The sequence below is a fragment of the Sceloporus undulatus genome, chromosome 4 (assembly GCF_019175285.1).
Source record: "Sceloporus undulatus isolate JIND9_A2432 ecotype Alabama chromosome 4, SceUnd_v1.1, whole genome shotgun sequence".
Classification (NCBI taxonomy): Eukaryota; Metazoa; Chordata; class Lepidosauria; order Squamata; family Phrynosomatidae; genus Sceloporus; species Sceloporus undulatus.
Window position 1 is genome coordinate 149,268,525 of NC_056525.1, and position 25,678 is coordinate 149,294,202.

A 25,678-nucleotide genomic window follows, 5' to 3' on the forward strand; every position below is an offset into this window, starting at 1 on the left:
TCTTTTTGGTCCGCAGGGAAGTCCCATGGTCTGGAGGTTGCGGCTTCCCCAAGATCAAAGCTGGATGCCAGGAGTCTGTCCTTTTTGGACAGTCTTTCCTGTGCCAAAGATCCATCTCTTCTGGCAGATCTACCCAGTTGATATTAAATTATAATTAATTTTTTTAAAATTATGCTGGATGATTTTAATATTTCCTAGCTTTATGAGTTTCAACAGTGTTTTAGGAGTGTTTAAGAGTGTTTTAAGGGTGTTTAAGAGTGTTTTAATAATGTTTTTACAGTGTTTAAATGATTTTATGTGTTTTAAGTTATGTTCTGTGAAGAATAAAAGATCCAGATCCCTTTTAAGCCCTGGCAACAGATGCCTGGTTCATATGTTTGTTCTCCAATGGGACTGTTTTACCTTGAAATTCAACCTGCCCAGTCAGTCATTTATATGAAATGGTCTCCATGCAATTGCAAATTCCTTTAAAAATAGAGCTTTGGCAAATTGCAGTTATTACATATATTGCTTCCCACATGAATCTGTACCAGCATTGTTGTTGCTGTTGTACTTTTTGTACTTCAAGTCATTTTTAACTTATGGCAACCCTAAAAAGAACCCTATAAAATGTGGTGGAGGGGCTGTGCAGACCACTCCTAAGGGATGATCTGCAGGCACCTCCATTTTTGCCAGATTGGGGCCAGTTCCTTTTTCTGTCCTGGAAAGGGTGCAATAGCCACGGCAATATAGCTTTATGGTGATCCTTTGCCATTGCATTGTGTGGACGCACACCGGAGAAGTGCTGTGATGCTGTGCGCTGAGTGGCACAGCATATGGTGTCACGCTGCCTTGGGTGTCCTGTAGACGCCATGTCCCAACTCTCCCCCCAACCTGGCCTTTAAGGCCGGTGTGTACAGGGGGTTACTTAACGTAATCCAATGGGTCTCTGTGGCTGAGTGAGGATGTGAACCTTGGTCTCCAGAGACCTAGTCCAACACCCAAAGCACTATGTCACACTGGCTGTCTGCATTCGCATTGCTACATATCAAACAGTACCCAGCCTGCAAAACATATGAGCAGGGACAACCTAGATTGTGTTGTTAAAATTATACAGTAGAGTAGGGCAACTGTCTTCCACTGGCACTCTACATATTAGACTACAAATACCTGCAGTCTTAGCTATCACAGTCAATGGTTAAGTATCATGAGAACTGCAGTCCAACACAACTGAGAGGGACACAAGCTGGCCATATATTATGTATGCGTAGTATTAAATCTATAATATGACACAAGCATTCCATTATAAGTTGTTTTCCATTAGTTCTTGTGCTGAAATGGGTTTTATGTGTACAGTAACATTCTTGATAAGTTTTAATGTGCTGAACTTACTTGCTTTATGTACTTGACTCATTGTATTCAATGCGTCATACACTGGGCTCATTTTTTCCATTTATGAAGCATGTTTTCCACATATGATTTTGTGGCACCTGTTAATAATTGCATTTCTTTCAGTCTGGACAGGGCTTTTAAAATTTGCTATATTATGTGCCTGGGGATGAATGCTTTAGTGTTGACAGTTCAATTGTTACACCAGAATACTGATCCCATGGACTATTCATAAGGACTCATTTTCACCTATAGGAAGATTTCTCATTCAGCAAAGCCTCCAGCAAATCTATTCTGAGGTAACCAGTTCCTCCTGCCTGAGGAACTAAACAGAAGCCTTCCAGAAGAAAGATACACTGATATAGAACACCATCATTTACTGCTATAACTACTGCCTTACAAAAGCATAAGCACATTTCCTTTTATCTAATATTGGTTAGACTGTCCCAAACATTGAAAGATCCACAGGACTGTCCCAAACATTGAAAGATCCACATTTCAAATTCACTGCATTACCACAGTGTAATATATTAGTGAAGTTTCTCTCACAGAAATAGGTGAAGAATACCTTTTGCTTAAGCGTAACAGTATGGGACCATAGCTTAGTTATGAAGCATAGGCTTTACATGTATGAGGTTATATGTTTAATCCTTAGTACAGTTAGATCATTAAACAGAGAGTCTGCGAACATCTAGAAAGCAATGCCATAATCACAAAAAGTCGACACGGGTTTCAGAGAAAAAAATCATGCCAGACAAACCTGATCTCTTTTTTTGATAAAATTACCAGCTTGGTAGATGAAGGGAATGCTGTGGATATAGTATATCTTGATTTCAGTAAGGACTTTGAAAAAGTTCCCCATGACATTCTTGCAAACAAGCTTGTAGAATGTGGGCTATGCAAGGCAACTGTTATATGGATTTGTAATTGGTTGACCAGCCGAACCCAAAGGGTGCTCAACAATGGTTCCTTTCCATTTATTTATTTTATTTTATCCCGCCTTTCTCCCAAAATGGGAACCAAGGCGGCGAACATATATAAACATAAGTTAAAATTGTACAATTGAAATCATAAAAATATAAAAATTACAAATATATATTTTTTAAAAACATACAGAGTTAAAATTAAAAAGTCCAAGTACAACCCTCTCATCTCCCAATAAAACCAAGCCTGCCAGATCTCAAAAGACCTGTTTAAACAAAAATGTCTTTGCCTGCCTACGAAAGGCCAGCAGTGAGGGGGCCAGCCTAGTCTTCCACAGGGAAGGAGCAGCCACTGAGAAGGCTCTCTCTCGGGTCCTCACCAGGCGAGCCTGGGATGGTGGTGGGACCGAGAGAAAGCCTTCTCCTGAAGATCTTAGGGCTCAAGGGCTCTTCATCTTGGAGAGAAGTGACCAGTGGGGTCCCACAGGGCTCTGTCCTGGGCCCAGTGCTATTCAACATCTTTATAAATGACTTGGAGGACAAAATTGGGGGCATACTTATAAAATTTGCAGATGACACCAAATTAGGAGGAGTAGCTAATACCCCAGAGGACAGGGTCAAAATTCAAAATGACCTGAACAGACTAGAAAACTGGGCCAAAGCTAACAAAATGAAATTCAACACAGAGAAATGTAAGGTACTGCAATTAGGGCGGAAAAATGAAATGCACAGATATAGGATGGGGGACACTTGGCTGAACAAGACTACATGTGAAAGGGATCTAGGAGTCCAAGTAGACCATAAGTTGAACATGAGTCAACAGTGCGATGCGGCAGCTAACAAGGCCAATGCGATCTTAGGCTGCATCAATAAAAGTATAGTGTCTAGATCAAGAGAAGTAATAGTGCCACTGTATTCTGCTTTGGTCAGGCCCCACCTGGAATACTGTGTCCAGTTCTGGGCACCACAATTAAAAAAGGATGTTGAGAAACTGGAGCGTGTCCAAAGGAGGGTGACTAAAATAGTGAAGGGTCTGGAAACTATGCCCCATGAGGAATGACTTAGGGAGCTGGGGACGTTTAGCCTGGAGAAGAGAAGGTTAAGAGGTGATATGATAGCCCTGTTTAAATATTTGAAGGGATGTCATGTTGAGGAGGGAGCAAGCTTGTTTTCTGCTGCTCCAGAGACTAGAATGCGGAACAATGGATGCAAGCTACAGGAAAAGAGATTCCTTCTCAACATTAGGAGGAACTTCCTGACAGTAAGGGCTGTTCGAAAGTGGAACAAACTCCCTCGAAATGTAGTGGAGTCTCCTTCCTTGGAGGTCTATGTGGTTGTGTTTATTTATTTACTTACAGAGTTTATTCCTGACACAGAGTTTATTCTCTGTGCTCCTTCAGAGAATGCTGCACAATTTATAATTTTCATAATAGTACTGAATGAATATTTAGGGTGTTGCAAAGGCTGCTCCCCAACTCAACACTAATTAATTTTTAATAAAACAAATTAGTGTTTAGTTTTTGAGTTATGGTATACTCTGGTTATCTAGTTGTCTTGTTCTCCCTACATGTTCCCCACCTTACAAGGAGACAACACTGAGCACCATGAAGTATTCACACTTTTGACAGCGAAATGTGGCTGAACTTGAGATCATGCTTTTCTTTGCCTGTCTGTATGTGGCTGACAAGTACTGTACCTTCTGTGTGGTGTGTGTGTCTGTGACAGGAGGAGAAAGAGGTTTTGAGAATGTCAGGATAGCCATTAATCCATATTTTGACAAAGACATTCCATGAAGGCTGAAATGCAGGAGAGAGAGCAGAGGCACTAAATGTGACTCAAGTATTCAAATGTGCTTTCTAACTGCTAGATCCCTAGACTAAATACTACAAACCCATCTTCTTAAATCCTTCATCTGTCTCCAGCCTCTTCATGAAGCGTATAAATGTAAGCTCATTTCAAATAAGATTTCCCTATAAAATATTTAAGTCTGAGTCAGAACTTGGACAACATGAAGTTGCCAGATTATAGGGCAATGGAATATTTGCAGTTGAACAGTTTTCATAGACCCCAAATTTCTGCGTTTGCTCTGACATCATCATTGCCATTCTTACCACCACCACAATATGCACCACTTTTGCTCACATAAATCACTTTTGCTCGATTTGGCCCCTCTCAGATGGTTGTAATTCTGAGCCTATCTTTAGGACAATGAGTTTGCTTCATGAACAGTTTTGATGACATATTTGAGAATTTTGGCAGAGAGAAATAATTGTGCAGAAAAGCAATATTGTAAAAGATAGCAATAAATAAATAAATAAATAAATTTAAAAACTGAGAAGCAATTTTGTAATCCTTGCTCCTAGGCAACCCATCACTAGCAAATCTGGGATAGCGGATTTGTTTTGACTGAAGAACTGAACAGACAAATGGAACAGACAGATGGTATGATGTGTATTCATGATGCATGCCTTATATGTCTAGTGCATAGTGGGATACATAGCAATTTGTCTATTTCTATATCTATATTTTGGGGCAGAACTTAAATTCCAGCAGTGTGAAGAGGCATAAAAACTTTCCTAATCATGATGGAGTTTTCTATTTAGTATTCTATAATTCACAGAGGGTAGTGTGGTGATGGATGTGTGCACCCCATGTGTATAATTTAGCAATTTTTCCATTCTAAGAATGAATCATATAGCGTTCAACAAATTCACCACTGAGAACTTATTTGCTATACAAAGGATAACATTAGCACTTCCCTTGTCAAACCAGGATTAAGTTATGGACATGAGCAGAGTGGTGGGTATGAACTTAAAACATTTACTTGAGATATTTAACTCAGTTGTTGCTTAACCAATGGACAGCATACAAATACTGCGGTGGTTTGACTCTTCTCACTGCATAGGGAAACTCCCCCGCCCATCCCCTCTTCTTTCCAAACTCCTTTTATCTGGAAGCCTGGTTGACTAAACAGAGAGAAAACAACTGCTTGTCAGCAATTGTGGTAAGCATTGTTCCACATAAAAGCAGCTATTTATCACGCAGTGTAGAATCAACCAGCGTATGAAGGGGAAATACAAACCACCAGCTCCCCCCTCTGCTTGATGGAATATGCTTTTCTTTTCAGTTCAGTTTTCCTGCTTTGGCAAACATTCCTCATAATCTGCTCACAGGCCTCAGAGCAGAAACATAGGGAAATGTAACATGTCCCATAACCAAGCTGAATAGCCATTCCTTCCAGAGACAGAAAGCATGGTACATTGATCAACTGTTTAAGCTGTAAATTAGGCTAATCCCATGTTCAAATCTCACCCTGGTCATGAATTTATTAGGCAGACTTTGCCATGTTTTAGCGCAATGGTGGAGGAACTTAATTTCACAGACATCTCAGGAGAACATTCCAGTGGTGGTTAGAGTCAAACAAATTACCAGAAAATTTTAGTTGTAAAGCCCTTAGTGCCTTGGGAGAGGGAATTCTCTTTGTATTGGGAAAAGCCTTACAAAATCTGTGAAAGCACCAAATGGTGTGAAGAGGGCATAGCTAATTGGAAAAATCCAGGGGGTAGATTGGTGGTCCAGGAAGGCCAGATTCTTAGTCTCAGTTCTCCCTTAATTCAAAGTTTGGGAATAATAATGCTGATTTTACTTACAAGAATGTCCCAAGAGTTGGGCTCGATATTACACTGACCACAGGGTAGGACACCTCCATAATGAAATCTCCTGCATCCTCAGCACTACTTAGTAGAATTCACTGTCTGAACTGGGTTCATGAACTAATGAGAATGTTTGAAGTAGAGATGAAAAGCAAAGAATTCAACAGGTTCATACCTCTGTAGGAAAATACCATGGGTCCTTGGTATCTACTGGGCTTTGGTTTCAGGACCACCACTCCTCTCATGGTTACCAAAATCTCTGATTGTGCATGTCCTCTTGTATACAATGGCATAGTGAAATGGTGCTCCTTATATAAAATGGCAAAATCAAGATTTGCTTTTTGCAATTTAAAAAAAAATCAAGTTATGTTGAATCCATGGATGCAGAATCCATAGATATGGAGAGCTAACTACAAATTTACGCTTCCTGTCATTGGCATTGGGACATTTTCACACACACAAAATAACATTTTTATTATGTAACTCCCCCCCCCAATTATTACGTAATACGTGTGGGTTTCTTTGTGAAGAACTGGCTTTATATACTCACCCCCCCTGCACTTGTATATATACATACAATCCTCATGTGTCTGTGGAAACAGGGCTTGTGCAAAAACCCATTTTTGGTGCAAAAATCACCAATATTACACACAACTCCCTGTTTTCTACAGTGCTTGTTAAGATGCCTAAGTCCTGTTCTGATAATACAGCAGAGGGACTAAAACAATACTTTGGATTAAATAAAACTTCTCACATAGAATAAAGTATTGTCTGGGATGCTGTGAAGGGTATAATAATAATAAAATTTATTTATATACCGCTATTCCATAGATCATAGCGGTTCACAACAATAATAAAACCAGTTAAAAACAACAATGTACAACAACAATCACAGTAAAACGTAACATCAACATTTATACAAAAGGCTAAAAGGTGGAATACATCACAATTTCAGGGGAGAAGAATGACAACAAGGTTCATGGGGGGGGGGGGGGGGAAGCCTGGCCAACATATCACCAACATATTACAAAAATTCACCACAACGTAAATGCAAATTGGCATGTACGTAGGATTTACAAAGTGATATAGAAAAATCAGCAGAAAAATGTTAACAAATGTATAAATACAGGCTAAGTATTATGACCTTGATAGTTTAGACTGGCAAGACTGTACCTGCACTGCAGAAATAATCCATGCCTCAGTACTATGGAATTATGGGAATTGTAGTTTTGAGAGACATTTAGCCTTTTCTGTCAGAGAGCTCTGGTGCACAATAATCCACAGCAGTTAAAGTAGTGTCATCCCAGATTATTTCTGCAGTGTGAACGCAGCCTTAAAGCACTTTTATATATGAATCAAAAGTAATATGAACACAAAACCACTTGGGATATACACATTGGTGTTTATAAGTCTTATGACCACTTTGAGCAGCACTTTCAGAGTTTTTCAGAAATACAATATAGGTGATTTTAAAAAAGGGCAATCTAAATGTGGCTTGTCTCTGCTCTGATTAGAACCCCTTGTTCTAGCATTAAGGTTAGCATACTGAATTGAAGACAATGGACATTTTACTAGTTTGAATTAAGAAGATATGGCTTTATTTTTAGCAACCCCTAGTGAAGACCTAACACAAACATTTTCAAATGGTTATATGGATGACTGTGAGGAATACTAAATTGCAACTTAGAAGCTGGAGTGTTTCTAATTTGCAGGTCAAATATGATGCCTTCCAACTGAAGCATTTTTAGCATTCATGTTGGAAGATGACAGAAGACTATAGGTTCATCTGGAAGTTCCTTATGACAGAAGACTGAACTGATAGAACTGAACTTCTCTAGAGTGTCAGAAAAACATCTCTGGAATTCATATTGAATTCTTTTATCATACCTACACTGGATGCCTAGAATACTCAGTGATACAAAGTATTCTTAGCTATAGCTCTACAAATGCAATGAAGTAAAGCCTAATTGTATCACGTGAATAAGACCTCTGGAAAAAAACCCATTAATATAACCATAATCCAAGTTTATGCTCCGAATACAGAGGCAAAAGAAGAATAGATTGAAAGATTCTATGCAGGAGTTCAAGAGGAAATTGATATGCACCAAAACAGGATTTCCTCTTAATCATAAGTAACTGGAATGAAAAATAAGAAACAGAGCAGAATCCAAGATTGTAGGAAAATTTGGCCTAGGATCAAAGAACATTGTCAGAGAGGATTGCAAAAAGACACTATCTGCAGCCAAAAAGAAAAAGAAGCCTCTATGGATGATGGATGAAACTCTTCAAGTAGTGAGAAGCAAAAGTAAAATGTGGCAGAAAGAGAGTCATACCCATGAATGCAACTATTCAAAAACTTGTGCACAGGGACTATAATGATCAATCCAGAAATAGAAGGTTACAACAAAAAAGAACATTAACAAAACAAAAGTCATGAAAACGGGTAATGCACATAATTTTAAAGCAGGCAGTGAAGACATTGAAATAGTTCAAACATTTTCCATACCTTGGCTCAGTCACTAATCAGAGTGGTGACTGCAGTCAAGAAATCAGAAGAATGGATCTTGGAAAGGCAGCTGTGATGCAACTAAACAAGATCCTGAAGTGTAGAGATATATCACTGAATACAGAAATTACCATTGCCCATGCCATTGTATTTCCTATTTCTACGTATGGCTGTGAAAGCTGGAAAATGAAAAAAACTGACAGGAAGCAAATCAACTCATTTGAGATGTGATGCTAAAGAAGACTTCTGAGGATGCCATGGAGTGCTAAAAAGACAAATGAATGGGTCTTACAGCAGTGCATGCCTGAATTCTCTCTGAAAGCCAACTGAGACTGTAGTACTTCAGATATCTCATGAGAAGACATGACTCACTAGAAAATATGGTAATGCTTGGTATGGTGAAGCACAGTAGGAAAAGAAGAAGAACACATTCCAGATAGATAAGCACAATCAAGGGAGCCACAGCCCTTAGCTCGCATTCACAAATGCGCTATAAATCAAAGTCAACTTGAAGGCAGCTGACAAAAACAAAATCACTCATGCTAGTAAGGTAGCTTCCATCTCTTCTGGCAGGCCATTCCAGACTAGACCACCTCCATTTACCTGCCTCCCCTCCTTTACTTTTTCTCCTCTTCTCTCCATTGTCATTTCCATCCTATCTGGACCCTGCTATAAACTTCCTACAAATCTCCTACCTAGTTTAACTGTTATTTTATACTATTGTTTTAACGTCCTTCTGGTTTAATCTCCTTTTAGTATTACTATGTTTTTATACTGGGGGGGGGAGGGATAGGGGTTTTTTTAAAGAATTTTTAACTGTATCTTGTTTTATTGTTGTAATCCACTTGGATTCCAAGTGATTAAAGTGGAATATAAATCATCATCATCATCATCATCATCATCATCATTTACTGAATTGCCTGGTTCAGCTGATTGGACAGTATGAAGAAAATGTAATTTATACAGTCTTAGGGAATTTTACCAGAAGATGAAACGATTGTCTGTGAAGAGTTGGAACAACCTTTCCACCTATATTGGATTAAGTATCTTAATTTCCCCCAAATTAAAAGCTTCCTAGAACAGGTACAAACAAAACAGGTACAGGTAGAAAAATAAAATAATTTCATCAAAGATTTTGATCAAATGGCTGTAGATGTGACTACTAATTACAATGGAATACCAACTAGATGTCAATCTTCTTAATAAAAAAACTATTAAACCAAAAGAACCCAAATTATGAGAGAATAACTGAGCCAAAATATGGTCTCCAAAACTATTTCAATCTGTCCCACCACTTATTTGGGAAAGAGTTTTTACACATATGGTACAGACCACTTCAGATTTCTAGAACTGAGGCTTCAGGATCATGACTATGTTGGCAGGATTAGGGCTCTAGTGGCACCCAATGGCAAATATTTGGTTCTTTTCAACTTTTGTAAAATAAGATTTCAGCTGCATTTTTCTTAGAAATTACTCTAAGCCATTATGGGCCCCATGCCAAAAGGAAGACTGGGTATAAAATGGATGAATGAATGAAGTATTAGGACTGCCAAATTAGCTTTGTAATCATATATACTTTTTTCTGTTTGAAAGAAATCAAATGTGAAGGATCCCAAGTTAGCCTGTAAGATTTTTATGAAGGAAACAACACAGTTTTAAATAAAGACCTTGAGAGATTTTGCACTGAGGCACCCCATCTGATAACAGCTGAACGTTGGAAAAATGTAGACAACTATTCATTATTTGTATGGTATAAAAGGATATGGTTTATTAGACATTATGAAAAATTTGTTTAACAATAGTATATTAAGCAAAGGAAAAGCTAAACCAGATGCATTTTTATGTAAGATGGTATCCTTTTATTAAATATGTTAAAGATCAAAATAGATATTAGAGTTCCAGATAAACACAGAGCAGGATGGTTTAAATTAATGTAATCTGAAAAGAAAACTAATTTAGGTATATTGCAGCAAAATATCTCCCAAATGCCAAATTTCCTCCCACGCCCCCAATACTGCCTATGAAAGCTAAGACCTATAATGATTGTTGTTTGGTACACTCTTTACATTGTAAATTTCCACACTACTGGAAATAAACACAGTGAATTTCAATATTGTAATTCTGTCAACAAAATCTTCATTTCTTAGGACTGAACTATATTCTCTTTTAAATATGTGGTATGTGGCTGAGCATCTTTTCTTGTTTACTTAAAATAAGTGTATATCTGGGGACCTGAATGGAAATGAAGCCACAATGTATGTGCAGCTACTTCTTCCACAGTAGTCTTTCTCTTTTTGAATTCATCCCTACTCCATGCATGTAGGAGCTAAACAAAGATAGGAGAAAAAACCCTCCATTTGCCCCAAAGGAGTTTTTCTTCCTTAACTCATGGGTGCAGGTGGTGTGTGTGAGCAGACAGCAACTCTAAGGAAAATGTTTGCTGCCCAACATTACAATGATGATCCAAATCTGTACTGAATGTCCACAAGCTTTTTTCGTAAGTAATAAAACATATGGAGGCTGCACAGTCTGTTATGCATGTTGTATAGTGCAGTGTTCAGATACTCAAGAATCAATGTAAACTCAGCAATACTGGAGTAAGTGTTTATAATCTAAGGTCATACATGGACAATAAAGCTGCTGTAGGAATAGCTGAAATGAGAAGAAATCCAACAGGGCAAAAAAGGAATATCCAGAAGCTACTTTTAAAATGGATGAATATTATTTGTTCTTCTCAGTAGCTGATGCTCCTAGACAAACTGTCTAAAGAAGCCCAAATCTTTAATTTGCCTCCCTCTAACAGCTGCTTCTGATGGTACCACAAATAGATAAATTATAGTTTTCAGACTGTCATTTCATTCCTTTCACCTATAATTCTTGAATTACAGTCTGTCTGACCAAGACAGTCTGTCTGACAAAGAGTTGTTTTTTTAAATAGAAAAAACTACTGCACCCCCATCTCCCCATGGAGGAGGATGAGATGGATAGGAATAATTTAAATATACAGAAACAGTAGAGAGCTTTGGAAACTTTTTATCAAATAAAGAACATCCGGCTGGAAATATAAAACAGCATAGAATGTGTGCCATAAAAAACAGTTAGTTGAAGATATCAGAAGAATTCTTAGGAGGAATAATTGGCTAAGTCTTTGGTGTGGGCATCCTTCTATTCTACCTTTTAGGCTCTTAAGTATTGGTCCATGGTTTTTCATGGACAAAGAGAGATTAGAGGAAACAAATATTACTAGGGAGTGCCCAGCCAATAAAAAATACAGCTGGGTTTTTTAAAAAGAAATTTTATCTGTCTGGATTATGACACTACTGATATTTTTCACTTTTGCATTTATTGCTTTTTATTGAGATGCAAAGACAGCTTTGGTTTTAGCAAGTTTATTGTAAGATCATTTGAGCTTTTTTTGACAAGTACTCATGTAAGTTAAAACAGCAACAGAATGATTTTCTATAAGGGTTAAAACTGCATTACGTTCAAACAATATGAAACTGGAATATCAAATTCAGCATCCAACAAAATAGACATTCTGCCTCCACTGATGAATGAACTACATTTTGTAAGGCAGGAAATACAGTGAAGATGGCTCACATTTGTCATCATCTCTGGCAACTGAATATGTGGAAAGAGCTTACTTGAATTATTTTCTAATGATATTAATGCAAAACAGGCTGATCTTTGTACTGTACCTTGGAGACCTGATAACATGCCTCACCTGCTCCTCTTGAGCAGACACAGAAGATGCTGGACCAACTGCCGTGAGCTAATTTTGTCACTGTTTCTTCCAATTCATCTGGCAAGAGAAAGGAGATGTAATGTGATTAGTGTGTATCTTTCAACATATAAAAGCAGAAACAGCATAGAGGGAGCTGTGGAATTGTTGGGTATGTATATTTAGGTTAAATTGTCACTTTCAGTTTCAGCAACATTTTTTAAAGGTTAATGCAAAGCATGAATGAATGGTTTTACCAGGATTGTGGTTTCTGAGAATGGATAGTTTAAAGACTTCCTTTCCCTACTATGATCCTAAACAGCAGCAACAACAACAACAAATATACAGGCCTCTGTGCCTACTGTTACTTCTTTAAAATATTGACTTTGTTCCAAGCAACATGTAATGTTCACATCTTCATATATATTTATGAATGTGTGTATATGTGCACACATACATACATACAATATTTCAGCATTTTGCAAACTATTGAAAATTGCAAATTCTGCTGCTTCAACAGTAGTTCATCCTGTATCCCCCACATCCTATCACAGCCACTTTGACTTAATCAGGGAGATGGCTATGCAGGCTGTAAAAGGTTTCATTGCCAAAGACAGTTGTGCATTTTGATAGCAGAAAGGCAAGTTTGGATGAACTCATCCCAAAAGTGTAATCAAAGGTTCCCCTTTCCTCCCACATACATTAATAAACACCATTTGGTTCTATGACAAAAACAAAAGCACTTAGCCCCAAAACACACTGCAGAAATAATCCAGTTTGAGACTACTTTAACTTCCCTGGCTCAATGCTAGGGCATTCTGGGAACTGTAATTTTGTGAGACATTTAGCCTCCTCTGTCAGAGAGCTCCCGTGCCACAATAAATTACAATTCCCAGGATTCCCAAGGACTGAGCCAAAGCAGTTAAAGCAGTCTCAATTTCAATTATTTCTGCAGTGTATTTTGGATCTTAGACAAGCTCTTGTAGAAAACACAATATGTAGGTCCCAAAATGGTGCAATGGGAGTAGGGACAATATTGCATGCCATCTGCAGGAGCCTTTGCAGTGTGTAATAAACCTCTTTCATCCCTTTCTAGGAGATGCAATAAAAGTAAGGCTGCACCTCCTATTAAGCAGAATAAGACCTCAAGCAGCAAATGAAATGAGACAGGGAAACAGTAAGATGTTGGAGGCACAGCTGTATAGATTGTACAGTCTATGTTGAGTCCCAGTTAGCTAGCCTGATATCCTTAGGTATAGTTGAGTACACTGTGCCTGTAGTGCTCAGTTAAAATCAATTGTCTTTCTGGTCAACAAGTTACACACTACCTCAAACCACATAGTATCTTGTGCTGCTCCCTCATAGGAAAGGTTCAGATATGCACACCTGTAGGTGCTAATATGGAGGAGTGCATGGTCACTGGAGCTAGCCCCCTTCCATTGCTGTCACAGGCCACGTGCATGTACCAGATACCACCATGGTAAAAATACTTTTTCATCATCCATAGGGTACATAAGGATACAAAAAGTTCTGCAAAAGTATTGCTGTATACACACATGAGGGGAGTATTTAGAAAATCAGCCCCTACTTGCATAGAAGGTACATATCGTCTACTCCCATAATAGCCAAAACCTGGAAGTGCAAGTGATGCAGGTGTTGGCAGAAAGGGCATAGCTACAGCACATGGTTGAAGTCTGGGGAAATGTAGCCTGCATGCCCCTGGTGACCAGCCTTGCCTCTTATTTCTAAACATCAGGATGGGGGAGAGAGTGAGCTTTGTGTAAAATAACCCAAAATGATCTATATGTTTTGCAAGTTTTACATTACAGCATACCAAAAGATTAGGCTTATTATCTAAAATTGGTAATATAAAGAATTGGCTACATCAGTGTCATTTTTCATCTTGTATCATTTGAGTACAGAAGCCTTACAAATTATTCCAAGTCCCCCTACACAAAGAGAATGAAACAGTGATATAATTATGTATCTATTTACTTGAGATCGTGTGTTCCTTTCTCCGAAGTGAGATTTTCTTTTACAATTTACTGTTGCTTCTTGGAAGGGTAGTTTACAAAAGAAATATTGTTACTAGGCTATTTGGCAGACCATATCTCCCTCTATAAGTTGGCTTAGGATTTGAGATCATAAGGAGAAACCTTTCTCTCAGTCTCGCCATCATGGCAAGTATAGCTGTGGGACACAAAAGAAGGCCTCCCCAATGGCTGCACTTAGACTCTGGAACTCACTTCCCGGTGTAAATTGTCTTTTGAAGATGGGTTGGAATTCTTGGACATGTTATTTAAAAGCTGAGAACCCTTTCATGTGAGTAAAAATGTTGTGTTGACTGGAAATAAGGTACAGAATGTTTGTGGACCAATTTGTGATTACTTCTTTTGTCCTGTTTGTAACTACTGATTTGACTCTACGTGGCTGGTGAACTTTGTTTTAAAGCATGTAGTTTTAAATCATGTAGTCATGCATTAAAACGACAGCTTCAAATCTGAGTTTGAATGTCAAGGAAGCAGCAATGAAGTCATTCTGATGGGATAGTATACATACCCCTGCCAAAAAAACAACAAAAAAATGTTTCATAGAAAACCATTATCTGAGTAAGATTACTTTGTTTGTTATCCTAAGTGACCAATGATAATTTCATGCATTATACCCATATTAGTGTACCTAAGATGTTTAGGGCTATAGCTAAAGAAATGTGAATGTAGCAAACCAATTTCAATGGAGCCTCATGCTAATTGTAAAATATTTTATATTTTTAACATTGGCAGGCCACTGAAGAAGACGTCAGTCGAAATGCGTCTGGCCTTTGGTTTTTATTATTAGAATTTATATAATTTTTATAATTGCCAAAGGGAAAAAAAAGGGGGGGGTTCTCTACCCTTTCTGTTGTTAGCACACAACGTGACTGTACTGAATTCAAAAGCTGTCAGAACCCTTCGGTTGTTTTGTTTGGTTTTTATCTTGGGTTTTTTCAGTTATAGGGACTTTGGTTGGTTTGGCCTGTACTCTAACTCCATCTGAAATTAAATAATTCCCACTCTCATTTTAAATGAATGTTTGAAACAAATGTTTTATATTTTTAAAAAGCAAAATTAAATGACAACAGTGAAAGACATACATCAAAATTATGAAATCTTTTGTTACAAAGTATTATGAATAAAGCAACTTTTAAAGAGTTCACATGATTGTCATCTATACTGAGATATTTTATGGTTAGTCAATTTTGATAAAGTGGCAACATTTCAGATTCTGATCTATCATTCCATAACTGGGCAGATAGCTTTTCTGGCACTCGACCTCTCTCTGTTCCTCTTCAGTTCAGAGGTTTGTGTTTGCCAAAATATAGAAAACTGACATTCATATATTCATCTGTCTAAATTTGGCTTAGCTTCCCTTAAAATTTCTGTGTTATGTCTTACCTCATAGACACAGACACATATAAAGACATCAACACACCTCATTCCCATGCAACTTTGTGGCTACCCTTTGCCAATCCAATACATGGAGATTCCCTCCACAATTCAAGGTAGATTGCACCATACCCCAAAATGTGTGCAAAGCTGCTCTTATCTCAAGATAGCAAGGGTAAACTCAAGAAGAGAATCCTGAACATTTTAAGCATTCCAGAGGTGTTTCTTATTACTTTGGCCCTTTTCCTGCTCTCTAGAAAAGGAACATTTCACTGTATTTAAATAGTTGTTGCTAGGGAACCAAAGAATGTAGCTATCATAATAAAAATTGTCTGCAAACAAAGTGGTGGAAAGACAAACTTTTACTCAAATGGGAAGTGATTTTCCCTTTTTCTTAATGAGGCCATCTTAAAAGGCAATACAGTATAAATTAGCTTACAATTTGTAAACCACTTAGGGAGTGCTTAAGTGCACTGATATAGTAAGCGATATAGAAATGTACTTGCTATTGCTTTATAAATCATTCTTATTCTTTGGTCTAGCTGTTTTCTCCAATAGAGAGCACTTTCCACATCTGTAGGGTGTATATGCAGTCAAGTTCAAGAGTGAGCCTTTGGCTCAGGCATTTTCCCTTCACCAACTAATTCCCTGTACTGAGTTTTTAATGCAATTTATGAGCACAAATAGGACCAGCTCAAGGAATTAGTATGCCTCCATTAAGGAGACAACTGATCATGTGAACAGGACTTATTACACAGGCACCTGCATGTGCAAAGCCCAGGTCATGCTAAACATGCCACAAACAGATGAGGAATGCACAGTAGGGACATAAATGTACACTTGTTTCATCCCTACATGCAAGAATGAATAGATCATCCAAGAATCTTCCCACTGTACATGTATCAGAGGGTTTCTGTGTAGTTTTTGACCACTGTTCACAATCCAGGATGATTGTGGTGGGCAATTCTCCCGTACAGAAATAGACATGTTTTTTTCTGCACAGATATTTGACTGCTCAAAAAAATCACTTTTTCCTACTCATGCCTCACATATAAGTAGCAAAGAAAGGAATAAAAATGAAGGGTGTCCTTGTATTCTTACGGGCAGAGAACAGATTCTGACACCACTTGATGGAATTAAACAACAGGCCACAACTCTATAACAGAACCCATCAGCTAAACAATTATTCTAACTTCCATGAGTTACTAAAGAAACTTGAAGGTCCTTCTAGCACTCTGTATCATCATTGTGGCCACTGACATCATTACAGTCACCATCATCATCATTTGTTGTTTCTGGGTGCCTTCAAGTGACCCTAAACTGAACCTATTCTGAGGAATTCTTGGCAGAATTTGTTCAGGCAGGGTTTGCCCTTGCCTTCCTTAGAGGCTGAGTGAATGTGACTTACTTAAGGTCCCTCAGGGGGTTCCCATGACCGAGAGGGGATTTGAACCCTGATTCAAACTTGCTAGCCCAGAGTGCTAGCCCAGCACTCAAACCATTATACCAAGCTGGCTGTATTATCATCATGGCAGCTTACAATTTAAAACAAGTACAATATAGTGAACTCATACAAAATGTCAACATTATAATGAAATCAAACAATCAAAATAATAAAAAGCAATTTTAAAACATACAATTAAAAACAATACAAGACCCTATAAAATGTTCTTTCTTTTAAAAGAATCATTTCTCAATATCCCATCTGATTAAAAACGATTTATCTGCTGACAAAAAACGCAAGGATAGGGCCATTCTAGCATTCCAAGGAAGGGAATTTAAGATCCTGGAGGTAGCCACTGAGAAAGCCCTCTCTCACAAATCTCAGGGCACAGATTGGCTCATATGGGGATGCAGGAGACAGCAGTTTGTCAGACAACCTTGCCCAAGCTATATAGGGCATTCTAGGACACAACATATAGTGAAGCTTGGCATCTACTTGGTGAGTCATGATAGTCCATTCCTCTTATAAAGATGGGCACCAATTGTAGCTTCATGGTCATAGTTGGGTGTAAGAGCTTTGCTGTCAGGCCAGGCTATGATCCACTCCATCTTACTGACTCTCCTGCTGTCCATTTAAACCCAAACCAACCTTCTGAACATTTCTTCACTGTCACAATATTGGTGTAATTTCTCACAACTATATAAAAATGTACTTGGAGTCCTGAAGTCAGGTCACAGCAGATAGATGTTTTACTCTGGAGCAAAAGCAGGAGTAAATCCAGATCTGCACCCTAGCATGGGGAATAGGGGCATTTTACCTTTCTTCCACTCTAGTCCTAATCCAAACTGTAGGTATAGTGGCCACAGTCCAAACTGGGACCCTCATAGAGGTTCCCTTCCTTTTTTTTTTTTAATCTAGATACATCTCAATTCAGAACACCTTTAGCATCAAATAACAAAATGGGGAGGAAAGATGTTTTGTCTAGTTTTGTGTTTAAAGTGATGTGTGCTTTGATCTTAAAGGGTCAAATGTGGATCATTCTAACAGCAGATTTTGCAGTTCAGATTTCAGTACAACAGGGATATGCAGGAACTGTTAGCAATAGGTTTTGCTATTCTTATATAAAATACTTAGTTTACATTGTAATTTCTTTGATAATCTGCCTTACAATTTTATATGATGCCAAATTTGAGACTGTGGAGAGACACTGGCATATTGGAATGTTCGGAGCATTGAACGGGAGACAGGCTGGCAAAAAGGTGAGGGCCTGCATGATGAGTGGCTATAAAAAGGAAGAGGAGTTGTTAAGAGTTAGATGAGTGTGTCAAGAACTGCTGAGAACAGTTAGAACTACCAGAGGTGCAGATAAGAGTTTAGTCTCCATAGGATTCAGATTCCTATGTAAGAAAGGAAAGATTTGAAAAGGACAAAGGAATAAGTCCAGTGACATATGAGGAGTGTGTTCTGGAAGAAACAAGTCAGTGAGGGAACTTGAACAAAGTAAATTTGTAGCATCTGAAGTGAAATACAGTCAGCCCTTCTTATACACGGATTTTTTATACACAGTTTCAAACATCCATGGTTTGAAAATTTTCAAAAAAAGTATAAATTTCAAATATCAAACCTTGATTTTCCATTTTTAATAAGGGACACCATTTTCCTATGTCATTATGTTTAATGGGACTCATCTACAGATTTTGTTATCCTCAGGGGATCTTGGAACCAAACCCCAGTGTATAATAAGGGTTCACTTTATATATTGCAACAACAAGCTTCAGAACCAGCTACCAAGAAAGATACTATCGTACGTTCTGCATGCAAATAAAAGTTATTTTCTTTTTGTTCACAAAGAAGTGGCCTGAAGTGATTTATGTATAACATCAAAATACACTACTAAGACTAATAAAAAACATTTAATAGCAGAGACACTTAAGTTAGTACAAGGGCCAAGGGTTAGAAAGATAGCTCTGAAGGAAAAGAAGCCTCAAGCTATTTAGGATAAGGCAGGAGAAGAATCCTGTGTAACCCAGTGATGTGAGGGGATTTGAAAGATCTAGTGTGAGAGATCTGAGAGATCCAGTTGTCACAGAGACTGATTTTATCCTCCTCTTTGTGAGTCTTAGGAGCTTATCATACAACACTGTTATACTGCAATTTTACTGCATTAAGTATATGGATCTTATCACATGATTTTGTGAGTCTCCTGCTGGTGTATCATGTTGTACCATTGTCATATGACTTGGAAATTGATTTGTTTCCCTCTTTGAAACAATCTTTTAATGACCCCCTACTTCACTATGGTTTAATAACCAGTTTGGATACATTCCTCTACGTTGTGATATTGGGTGTCGTTTCACGACTCCACCATGGAAACCCAAGATTATTGCTCATTCTTGAACTGGAAAAATATAACAAATTTTTGAAATGATACAACAGCCCATCCTGTCCTTATAGTAATTCCTTAAACACCTGTGTGAATAGGTAGGTCTTAACCTGCCAGTGGAAGGCCATCAAAGAGGGAGCCATTCTGATCTCCCTAAGCAAGGAGTCCCAGAATCTAGAAGCAGCCACCTAGAAGGCCCTCTCTCACATCCCCACCAACTGTGCTCTGTCTCTGTAATCTGCCCCTGTTAGCAGCCTGGCAGCAGCTCTTTGAAACAGTTGAATTTTGTAAACACTTTTCAAAGGCAACCCCATGTAGAGCCCATTACAGTAGTCCAAATGGGATGTAACCAAGCCATGTACCACCGTGTCCAGATCCGGCTTCTCAAGGAATGAGCACTGCTGGTGCACAAGTTTTAAATGTGTGAAAGCATTTCTGGTTACAGCAGAGACCTGGTCCTCCAGGTTCAAAGCTGAGTCCAAGAGTACCCCCAAACTGCAAACCTGTGTCTTCAGGGGGAGTGTGACCCCATCTAACACAGGCTGGATCCCTATTCCCTGATCTGCCTTCCGATTGAGCAGGATCAACTTGTTTGCCCTTATCCAGTCCATTACCGATGACAGACACTGGTTTAGGACCAGGACAGCCTCCTTGGATTGAGGTGGGAAGGAATAGTCGAGTTGAGTGTCATCTGTATATTGATGACACTGCAACCCCAAAACTCCATATAACTTCTCCCAGTGGTTTCATGTATCTGTTAAATAGCATAGGGGACAGCACAGAACCCTGAGGAACCCCACAGGCCAATGGCCAAGCAGTCGAGCAGGAGTCCCCCAGAACCACCTTCTGTGTTCACCCCTCAAGGAAGGAATGGAGGCACTGTAAAACAGTACTTGCAAGCCTCTAATCCAGCAAAATGACCAAGGCTGTCTTTGTTCCATATCTGGGCCTCAAACCAAATTGAAATTGATCTAGACAATCTGTTTCATCTAGAAAACCCTGGAGTTGGGAAGCCACCACTCATTCCAGTACGTTGCCAAAAATAGTAAATTGGACACTGCTCTATAATTATCCATTACAGTGGGATTCAGAGATGGGTTTTAAACAAAGGTCTCACAACTGCCTCTTTTAGGCACATGGGGACTTGGCCTTGTTGAAAGGAGACAATGACTACCTCCTTCACCCACTCAGCCAATCCCCCTCTGGTTTGTTTAATCAGCCAGGAAGGGCAAGGATCTAAGATACAGTACATGCAGTGGCTTTCACCTCTCCAAGAATCCTGTCCACATCATCAGGCTGGACAAGTTGAAAAGTATCCATTAATGTTGGGCAGACAGGTGCCAAGGTTATATTCACTGACACTGTATCAACTACTGCATCCATGTCGGAGAGGATCTGAGTGACTTTATCTGCATAATGTCTTCACAGCAGGTCTCCGAGTAGTCTGCATTTTCTACTTGAGGGTGAGTGTGTAAAAGACCCCTGACCTCTTGTAACAGCTCTGCTGGACAGTTCCTTGCAGATTCAATGCTGGTAGTAAAAAATAATTTCTTTGCTATCTGCATTGCCACAGTGTAGGCTTTCAAATAGGCTCTAGCCTGTGTTCGGTCAGATTCACTCCAAGTCTTCCTCCAGTGTTGCTCTAGTAACATAAAATGTATATCTGATAAGACACACACACACACACACACAATGTCTGGCTGGTGGATGTTTTTTTATTCTGATTTATTTGGCAGAGATGTCTCAATACAGGTTTAGTCTCCCTTATTTGTAGTTTTAAAATCTGAAATATTCCAAAATCTGTAAGTTTTTCTTAGCTCCAACATGACAAGGCAGCAGTGGAGGCAGAGAGAGAAATAACATGGCCTACTTTGCAGGCAAACTTTGTACAAGCAGCAGCCACAGTGGCTGCTGCTGTTCCTCCACTGCCACCTCCCTAAAGTGAGGTCTAGAGCAGGATGCAGCAGCAGGTCCTGGCCTCCAGCAGCAGCTCCAGCCTTGACCTAGAAGAGAGCCCTACACCAAACATACAAATAAACAAACAAAAATACTAAAAAATATATATATCCTTCTCACCTCCCCCTACTGCTTTCACCACTGGAGCCAACATATCATTCAGCAAACTATGACAGTAGCCTCTGGTTTGTTCTGCCACTGGTAAATAGGGAAAAATACTGACGCCAAACAACCATACATTGTACATGTGTGTGGCTGAGATAATGACATGCTTGATTTACTGCAAGCATGCTGCTGAACCTCTGCCTTTCTCCTGCCCTCCTTCACCATCCTCCCAATGCCAGTTCTGTAAAACACTTCCACCTTAGAAAGAAGATGAGAAAAGCAGGAGCTGGACCAGGCTCTCACAAAAAGACTTTGTCAGAGACTTTGTTACCTGAGGTCTAACTGTATTTCATGAGGCATCGGGGCCAGTAGATAAACATCCCAGTGAAATACAGATTTAAAAACTACTGTATATACTCATGTATAATTTTAGAAATTTTAGTCAAATAATTGGCCCCAAAAACTGAGATGACTAATACATGGCTTTAATGTGAGTACTGTACTGTACTTTAAGTCTTGTTTAAAAAGGAACAATCCCCTGGTGAAAGTAAAGAGTGTAATCTGTCCTGGAATCACTAACCCTCTTCTACTCTGTCATCCATCCAGCCTTTAGAGTGAGCAGAAACAGTTATGCCTGGTGGAATTTTGTAAATTCTTAAACATCATTTTTCTTGCTTCATCCTTTACATCTTTTGTTTCACACCTCTAAGGTTTACCCTTGACATATCAAAACCCATAATTTTGGCTCCCAAATCTGTCCTCAATTTATACACAAGGCTGACATATAGTCAAGTATACATGGTACATATATCTTGAAATATGTGTCTCAACTCTCCTGCACGTTTGCATGGGTATAAAAATAATGTGCTTTTTAAAAACAAACAAACAAACAAACATTGCACATATGATCATTTTCCAAAATGCACAAAAATGAAATAGTAATATAGTGCAAGATGAAATATAAAGGAGGGATCAAGGCTTAAAGAAAGAACGCTGATAAATATTTCTACCAAAAGAAATGGGCTAGTTCACGCACTAGCAGATTTCCAGTAATCAAGTAATGGACTCCAAATTTCCAAATCTATTTACTAGTTTTTGATGCTACACATTTCCTGTCTTCTAATGTGCTTATCACTTCTTTTCATAGTTCTACTTGACAGCAGATTTCCTTTTAGCAATAATTGAAACAAAGTGACTGATTCTTCAATATTTTCCTGTAGGATTCTTTCTTAAAAGGTTACATGGAATATGATAATCTTACCGTAATTATAAAGTTCTCAGCTATATAGTCAATTATACAGCTATCAGTTCCATAGAAATAAATCAAAAAGCCAGAACTAATGTTGTGAAATTAGACCAGATCTTGTCTCTGGCTCAAATGAAAATAGCTAAAATCAATTAGGTCACTCAAATAACTAGAAAGTACTTTCTGGTAAATACCTTGCCTATGTAACCATGCACCTGATAGTGTGTTGTTTTCTCTAGACTGCAGTATAGTCAGCCCTCCATATCCATGGATTCTGTATCATTGCCATTGTATATAATGAGACTTCAGTATCCACAGATTTTGGAATCCACAGTTAGACCTGGAAACTTCAGGATACCAAGGGCCCACTGTACTAAGAAATGTAAAGTCCATACCAATGTTATAACTTGTGTTTGGGTTTCTAGTTTTTTATACAATAACAGGACCTTCTTTTAATTTTTTAAATTTTATTTTACATCCTCCTCCTTCTCCATTGATGACATAGTATCTAACTGGAAAACTAGGCTTCTGTCTAACAAAGGAACATTTCATGCAGAAATCAGAAATCAGTATATCTTTTTGTTGTTGATGCTGTTGTTGTTGTTGTTGTTGTGTGTCTTCCAATCATTTCTGATTTACAGTAGTCCTATGGTGAACCTATTATGGGGTTTAAAAATATTCCTGTAGCATAATATCTGCATTCAGCATACTGGTTGCATTGCAAGCCATATTATCATTTGATGGTACTATATGGAAAAGTTGCCACCTTATATTTAACAAATGGATTTTGTCATAAGATCATATTTTTGCTACTACCATTTTACATGGACTTCCTTCTCAACAAAATGATTTATTTTAGAGAATGCTCATGATTTTCAGAGATTTTATTCTCTTCTAAACCTAGAACCACTCTTTCTGTGGCTCAAAAATAGATTAGTAGCATGTATCAGCCAAGATAAATTTAACAAGCCAAACAGCAATCAGTATATCATGCTGCTGTGTATGAAAAGATGATGCACCAAGAATTTTAAACTTAACTAGAGCTCTTGTATAGATACTCTTTGAAATGATTCCCTGGATAGTAAATAAACTCACAAAGGACTGAAGTATCATGCCACAAGTCACCCATTGTGAGCTCAGAACGAAGTGCCTAGCATTTCTGGACATCTTAGTCTGACCTCAGAAGCAAGTGATCCACAGCAGTGGCAGACATGCCAGGCAGCCCAGCAGCACTCCATACAGACAGCCACTGTGGTACAGAGTGAGCGGGCAATATAAAAGGGGGGAAATGGGCAGTTGCAGAGCCACCTCTGAAGTATCCTGGCCAGTGAAGTATCTTGGCCAGTGATTCTTGCCAGATTTTGAGTTAAGTAGTATTCTTAAAATTTGCTTTGTTATACCTGCATAAATCTTGCATTACTATTCCTTGCTCTCTCTCTCTCTCTGTTGCATTAAAAAATGATGGAATAAACAGTATGGGCAGGATTTATCATCTGGAAAGACTCTACAGACCAGCAGGAGATGCTGGCTTGGGGGCAGTGGGGCGGAGTGGTATTTGGACTATGACCCAATGCCACCCCCAAGCCGGCATCATGCTGCATGCCAAAAGGAGCATGGAAAACTGTCACAGCGGTGGCAAGGGTACCCTTTTTCCAAGCCAAAAAGAAACAACATTTGGCTGCAGTTTTGGCCTGGAAAAACACTGGATTGGGGCCATGGCATGTGGATGCCACGGCCCCAATCCGGTGCTCAACGGGGGGGGGGGGGGGTCTCTCCTTTGGGGCGGTGTGTTTTGCCCCCAAGGTTTTGTTTTCATGGGCCAAAAGGCCCATTCCTCACCCCATTCTGGACCAAACCCCATCAGGACCACATCTATCATGTCCCATACTAGAATTGGGGCATAACACATGTACAAAGGAGTAAAAAAAATCCGTTGCTCTAAATCTTCCAGAAAGATCCGTCACTCCTCCTTCCTCACTAGACCATCAAGCATATCTGCTTCTGCCACAAGTCACCCATTGTGAGGTCAGAACGAAGTGCCTAGCATTTCTGGACATCTTAGTCTGACCTCAGAAGCAAGTGATCCACAGTAGTGGCAGACATGCCAGGCAGCCCAGCAGCACTCCATACAGACAGCCACTGTGGTACGGAGTGAGCGGGCAATAGAGGGGAAATGGGCAGTTGCAGAGCCACCTCTGAAGTATCCTGGCCAGTGCAAACAAGGCCTAAACCTGGACTACACATTATATTGAACATTTCCCCACGTATATAAATTGCAGTAGCCCTGTTAAGCCATTGAATGGTTCATACAGTGAAGGAAGAGAGTATATGTAAGCTGATTCACTTGATGAATGAGGGTCATATTTCAGTGCTGTAACCAACTCATTATCTACCACAAATTGTTTTCAACTAAATATGAAATCATACAAAGGCCTAAGGAAGCATGATAGACTGACAGAACTGGTCAGATTTAAAGCTGAGCTGCCTGGGACCCAAAAGGCAGAGGGGCCTGGAAAAGTCAAAATTAACTCAGGAAGTGAAAGAGCTAAGGCTGTCAAGCAGGTTATAGACCACAAGTACTCAGCCAAAATGTGTTGGCAGAACTGTTGCATTTGCAGATATCTGTCTCTTTCTAACCAATGTCTTAGGTCAGTTGTTCCCAGCCTTTGATTCCTCAGATGTTTTGGACTTCACTTCCCATAATTCTTTACTTTTGCTCAAGTTGACTGGGGCTTCTGTGATCTGAAGTGCAAAACAAATGGATCACTATCTTAGGTAGTCATGAATCATAGAAGAAGGTACTAAATTACTGCACCTGCTTAATTATGACTTAATCATGACTATGGTTTTGACAGATAAGTACATTGCTAACTCTGGGTAAATATAGATGACTGTAAGCTATCTGATCTTCCATAGTAATCTTCTAAGTGGCAAGATGTATTTAGCAT

The 25,678-nt window shown here is 38.9% G+C and overlaps 1 long non-coding RNA gene across 2 annotated transcripts in view; it reads right to left on the minus strand.

The window, feature by feature from the left end:
- Nucleotides 1-25,678, minus strand: part of LOC121928934 — a 112,883-nt gene that overhangs the window by 38,897 nt on the left and 48,308 nt on the right. Inside the window, exon 2 of one of the 2 annotated variants that reach the window (XR_006103602.1) lies at nt 12,175-12,252. This is a non-coding gene — a long non-coding RNA (uncharacterized LOC121928934). Of the gene's footprint in view, nt 1-12,148; nt 12,253-25,678 lie in introns of both variants that reach the window. The other variant, XR_006103601.1, reaches the window with a different exon arrangement.